General features: G+C 35.4%; 1 pseudogene; it reads left to right on the top strand.

Moving 5' to 3' along the window:
* Positions 1-263: 263 nt before the first annotated feature.
* LOC105507254 lies at positions 264-962 on the top strand (annotated as a pseudogene).
* Positions 963-6560: the final 5598 nt, after the last annotated feature.

Consider the following 6560-nt stretch of genomic DNA (forward strand, 5'->3'; position numbering starts at 1 on the left):
AAATCTGTTACAACTTTAAATCATCTTAGAAATCTGTTAGGCTTCACTTATTTTAGTAACACGTATGATCACTGACTAGGTCAAAAGCAGAGTAAAAATAGAACCCAAGTATTAACTGAGTCCACTACACTATGCATAATTCAATAATAAATTGCATTCTTTCTTTTGAGAAGACTGCTGCTTAATGTCATTTGTGTTGCCTCCACAACCAAGCTATAAATTCATCAGGATGGGGTGTCCGTGGCTGGAGGCCTCTCAGGACAGATCAGACATTTTGTAATGATGCCTGAAATAAACACTCACCACCTCGATGAGCCACAGGTTCAACTCCTGGCAGAGATGTGTATCCTTATTGATGAGAATGACAATAAATTGGGGCTGAAACCAAGAAGAATTGTCACCTGAATAAGAACATTGAGAAAGGATTATTGCATCGCGCTTTTAGTGTCTTCTTCAACACTGAAAATAAACTTCTGCTACAGCAAAGGTCAGATGCTAAGATTACGTTTCCAGGTTGTTTTACTAATACTTGTTGTAGTCATCCATTAAGTAATCCAGGTGAGCTTGAGGAAGATGACGCCCTTGGAGTGAGGCGAGCAGCACAGAGGCAGCTGAAAGCTGAACTAGGAATTCCTTTGGAAGAGGTTCCTCCAGAAGAACCTAATTATTTAACACGAATTCACTACAAAGCTCAGTCGGATGGTATCTGAGGTGAACATGAAATGGATTACATTTTGTTTGTGAGGAAGAATGTAACTCTGAATCCAGATTCCAATGATATTAAAAGCTATTGTTACGTGTCAAAGGAAGAAATAAAAGAACTTCTGAAAAAAAGCAGCCAATGGTGAAATTAAGATAACGTCATGGTTTCAAATTATTTCAGAGGCTTTTCTCGTTAAATGGTGGGTAACTTAAATCATTCGAATCAGTTTGTTGACCACGAGGAAATATATAGAATGTGAATACGTAGGTGAATGATTACTGAAAAATTTCTCTACTTAACAAACTTAGAATGACTTTTTTCATTTAAATTTACTTCTCTATCATCAATGTATTATATACACTGATACTTTACAACTTGTGTGTAAAAAAATAACTTATGACTTTGTATAACACACTCTATATGTGTTGTTTCTAAATGACATTTGTGAGAGATTATTGTAAAATAAGAGAGAGCAAATAAAAATTTAACCTGTGCAACACATGCTTATGGAAAATTTGAACAAATGAGTGAAGCCCTGTGTTTTCAGTAAGCTGTAATAAACATTTCTGGAGCACTCGCAGAGCACTTTTTATTTGCCAGGTGCTTTAAGTATCGTTAAATTTTCAGAGTTTAGAAAAATGTGCAAAGGAAAATATTGCTTAGCTCCTTCAAAACAGTCCTAATTAACTTTCATATTAACAGATCAAACTAGCAGAGCAGGTTCAAGGAAAATTAAATGATATGAACCCTAATTTGTATCATTCTAAGTTGATTGTGTGGTTTATTCATTCTGGAAATACGTTGATACTTAAAGTCAGCCATTGCTTTTGATAAGTGATATTGATTAGGTTAAATCTTCTTTTAAATAGTATTTGCCAATTAGCAAAGTCTGTGTTTTCAGAATTACAGTGGGCACAGAGGTGTTCATAAAATGAGAATGGAGTCCCACTTGACAAGAGTTGCTTAACCTTGACACTGTTAACATTTGGGCTGGATAAAATCCTTATGGTGGGGGTCCATCCTGTGCATTCTAGGATGGTGAGCAGCATCCCTGGACTGCACACTGGATGCTGTTAGCATCCCTCTCCCATGACACCCACAATTATACCAGATGTTGCCAGATGCCCCTGGGGGACAGAGTCAACCTCCAACTGAGAACCATTGTTCTACAGAGTCAGGCAATATTGTAGGGAGAAAAAAATAAAAATGACAAAGGCTAGTGTTCATGTTCAATGGATTGAGATTATGGAATGTGTATATTAATGTTAAAAATTATATTTTGATCAATGTACTTTTATAAACTTGCCATAGATATCTCAAATTTGAAATCTCACTACTGCTTTATTATTCTTAAATGTTGTATGATAATAAAAAAATAAAAATTTATTTCTTACAAAGTTAAAATCTTCATCAGGATATTCGTTCATTCATTCATTCACTCATTGACTATTTTATCTATCAATTAGTTATTGATCATGAACATAAACCAGGCATTATTCTGAATGAATATACAAGAATGAAAAACAAACAAAGCAGGTATCAAGTTTTATACATATCCAATTATAGCATGAATCACAGACTGAGCACATTATTACTCAATCCTTACTTGTTTGATTGACCTTAACAGACAATTGCATATAGTGATAACTAAATAAACAGTAATTTATTATTTGGATTTCAATGTGAAAAAGACAATTAGTTTTTCCTCCAATGTCTAGTACTTTAGTCTCTGCATTAAGGATAATTTCTCTCCCAAGAGATATCTTCAAGATTTCAGCAACTTCATTGATAAGTTCTTCTCAACAAGACATGTCCAGATGTCTGAATCCCAGGAATTAGATAGCTTGAAATGAAGCTTGGGATTCTTGATAAATATGAAAAACAGAAAAAGTCACTTAAAGAGGCAAGAATATGTAAAAAGGTTTCCATATCTCATATCATATAAGAAATGTGCTGAAAATGATAAATATTTTCACTAAAAATGATTATAATTCAAGATGCTATTAGGGAAACAGATTTAACCGTGTTCATCTTAGACAAATTAGTTTTGGTTAAATGAATCTCTGGTGGATTGGACCAGGAGAGGTAGTAGGAAGCTTTTTTATTGTAAGGACCTCAATGAACTTCAGATATTTGGAAAACTGAGGTGGCAGAAAAATTTGGTATTTGTGTCCTGCACAGGTGAAGAGTGCCTGGTAAAAGAAGTACCTGTGTACTTTCTAAGAGCAGGAAAATCTGCTGAATCATGAAAACCCTAAAGACAATTTTCTTCTTTATTTATCCTGAGGTGGAAAAAGGGAGATGGAGCTGTACAATAGAAAGATTCCAAGACTGAAAACATAGGCATAGGTGTGCACCCATTGTGTAGCAGGTATCTCCAGAGACTATCTGAATTCTGGTTCTACTTCTGGGACTTAATGTCTTCACCTGTAAATTGTGGCATCTGGCTCATAATAGAGGCTCAGTAGCCGTAGCTACTACTACCATCACCTTCATCATTACCACCACCAACCAAAAAGATGAAAGAGACTACAGTGAAGCTATTTAGAATAGTGGCTACATGATTAAAAGTTATCTTGCACAGGTGAAGAGGTATGTATCATTACTTGTGTAAGATTTTTTTTAGTTATCAATTATCAAAGCCAGAATTCTCAAAGTCCAAGGTCCATACACTGGATGCAATGTTGTGCATCTTTTCCTGCAGCCACAGGATGGGAGTTTTGCCAATGTGTTGACAAGGGCCTCTGATATTACAGCATCCCACAGTGATATATTGCAGACCAGGCGTTTCACTATTTTACGAGCAGAATCTGCTTCAATACAGCAGCAGCTGAATTTGCAGTTCACAAAGAAGACTGGAACAAACATGGCCTGCAATGTTTATTTTATGTTCATTTTATCTACCAAGAGGAACCATGCTCAGTTTTCCCAAAATAAGACGACATTGACAAGTTCTTACATTCAGTATTTAATGAGTAAATCCATAGTCTACGTGAATCCCATTGTCTTGAAAGTGAGGGAAATAAAACCACCGAGGGCCTCATTGACTTCAGAATTATGAGAAGTCCCTGACTGTATTACACACTATTTATCCAAATAAATTTCTGATTATTCCACAATATGTCAATTCCAAGTACCTACACACATGCTTCAGTTGCTCCTTGGGGGCCATTTTTCTACATACAACGTGTTCCTGGAAAATACAGAACATGATGAAAGAGTCTTGCTAAGGTGAGCAAGATGGGTGTGTGGGTGGGCAGATATTCTTTAGGCATTCAGGAATTTCTGAACATAGAGCCTGAGCCACTTAAAAACTGTAGACCGATAATGCATGCGTGGCTGTCAGTGAAGGCCTGGTATGACAGAATTAAGCAGTAGCACGAAAGAAATCTGAGCATCTTCATTTGGGCATTTTTTAAGCACCTCAGACTAAGTGAGTTAAATGGTGATTATTGTTTTGCTTGGAAATATGAACTGAGTAGCTATATTTTTATTTAAAAATTTTTTATGACAAAGGTTATATGGGTTTATTGTATAAAAACAAATATAAACAAAAAAGTTGAAAAATAAACTAAAGCCACTAATCAGTATGATCATTTTGACATATGCATATCCATTTTTTTTGTATTTATTCATTCAATTTTATTTAAATATTACCTGCAAGCCAGGCATATCTCCAAGTATTAGAAATGCAGGGAAGATAATATTTTTATCCATAGGTGATATGTATACATATTTTTAACAAAAATTGCAATCATAGAGAGTACATACATTTTAACCTTACTTTTTGTCAGTCAACAATATCATGTAAATTCACATAAAGACATAAACTTAAAAATGTAATTTCAGTGGTTATCATTACATCAAATGGCCATGCAGTAGCTTATTTAACCAATATATATATATTTTTTGCATTGGAACTAGTTTCTAATTTTTCCTCTATTAAAAATATCCTCATCAAGATGTTTGTAAAAACTGTCCACATTGCATTGGATAAATAATTAAATGTAAGTTTTATGGATCAAGAGAACGGGTCAAAAACATGGCAGTCATGTTTTTAAGGTTTCAAGCAGGTTCCAAATGTCCTCCAAAAATATTTGTCCAAGTTGTATAAATCCTAAAAGGACATGTAAGTGCCTATTTCCTTACAACCTTGACAATCTTAGTAATTTAATAAAAAAATATATTTTATGAAAAGAGACTATCTTATTTAGTTTTATTTTCCCTGTCTTTGATTACTAATTGAACAGTTTTTCATAAGGATATTGCCTATTTGTATTTATTATTTTTCTGTTTTCTACTGATTTTTTTAAAAAAATTTCTAATATAAATTGTTAGAGGTCTTGGGGTGTTTAGGATAAATAATTTATGCTTATTTCCTTTAAGAAATTAATACCTGAGATTGGAGAATAAAATAACTGAAGAGTTTAAGAAACAAGCAGACAAAGTAAAGAATCTTCATATCCAAGTTCACATTGTAAAATGTCCAGGACATCAATAAGTCGATGCAGAACTGAAGTGCATAGAAGGCTAAGACAATCCATGGGGCATGGCTTCTCTGATTCAAGGGGATATGCTTGGTGGGACTGGTTGTCCAGCAACCCAGTTCCCCTCTGTTACAGGCTTCTTAGCAGAGGTGGCCAATGAAGGTCTCTGGAACTTCATTCTCTCATTTCTAACACAAAGGTAGACAAGATGATGCTTTTCCCTCTAAAATTCTAGGGAGCCAGATACAGAAGAGGTGACGAAGAGAACAGAAAAATAGGGATGCAGCATCAGAATTGGAGAAACATAGATAACATAGAGAGGGGCACTCCAGATAGAAATGCAGTGTGCCATCACGTAGAAATGTGGAACAGCATGGGACACAGCAAAGAGTTGGGTGTGAGCTGAGAGGAGCAGGAGATGAGACTATAGAGAAAACCAGCATCTGATGATGAAGGACCACAGAAGGAAGATAGAAAGATATGGCTTTAGACTTCATTCTGTATTTAGGAAGGGAATTACTAAAGAGTTTTCAGTGAACAAGTCATATAAACAGATTTAAGAAGTTGTTTTTTTCTTTTTTTAAACTAACTAAAAAAACAAAACAAAAAATAAACAAACTTTGGCAGTGATACGAGATCTGATTAGAAGCCAGGAGGAAGGGCTCCCAAGTCAAAGGCTATCTATTGCAAAGTCAGCAGAGAAATAACGTGGGCCGGAACTAAGGCAGTGGTACAAACTGCAAATTATGCTCAAGACTAAAACTTCCCCCTAAAGTGAACACGATTTTCTGGAAAGATAATGCTAATAAGAATAATAGGGAAAAAATAATAATAGGGCAAAATTTTAATAGTGATATTAACTCCTTAACATTGCCATTGATCAAAATTGATAAAGTGTGCCCTCTCATTTCATATGTTATATGCTCAAGCAACTTTCTTTAAGCTAACCATAGCTGAGATTATCAGTAGTATTTTTAACAGCCATATGCTGGGGGCATTTTCACAGTGCATAAAGTGCTAACATGAGTGCTATAAAACCAATGACTACTATGAAGTTCTTCCAGCCAAGATCACTGCCTCTGCTTCAGGAAAGAACTGAGTAGGTGGGGGAGATGACTGTGACAAGAAGGATCTGAGCATTCCTTTAGCCCAGAATCCAAACCCATTGAAATCTTAAGAAAATCAAATTCTGGGCTCACCTCCTGCTAACAGATACGGTTTCCTAGAGGGCCTGGTGGGTGTAAACTATTTCTCTCCACAGATATTAGGCAATTCACATCTTTGCGTCCAGAGGGTCAACTGTGCTATGACTAGTTGTTTCTGGCCTATTTCCAAAAAAAGACCTACTGAGAATCATTCCTGGTGCTGGT

Source organism: Colobus angolensis, unplaced genomic scaffold (genome assembly GCF_000951035.1).
Source record: "Colobus angolensis palliatus isolate OR3802 unplaced genomic scaffold, Cang.pa_1.0 Scaffold147, whole genome shotgun sequence".
Taxonomy (NCBI): domain Eukaryota; kingdom Metazoa; phylum Chordata; class Mammalia; order Primates; family Cercopithecidae; genus Colobus; species Colobus angolensis.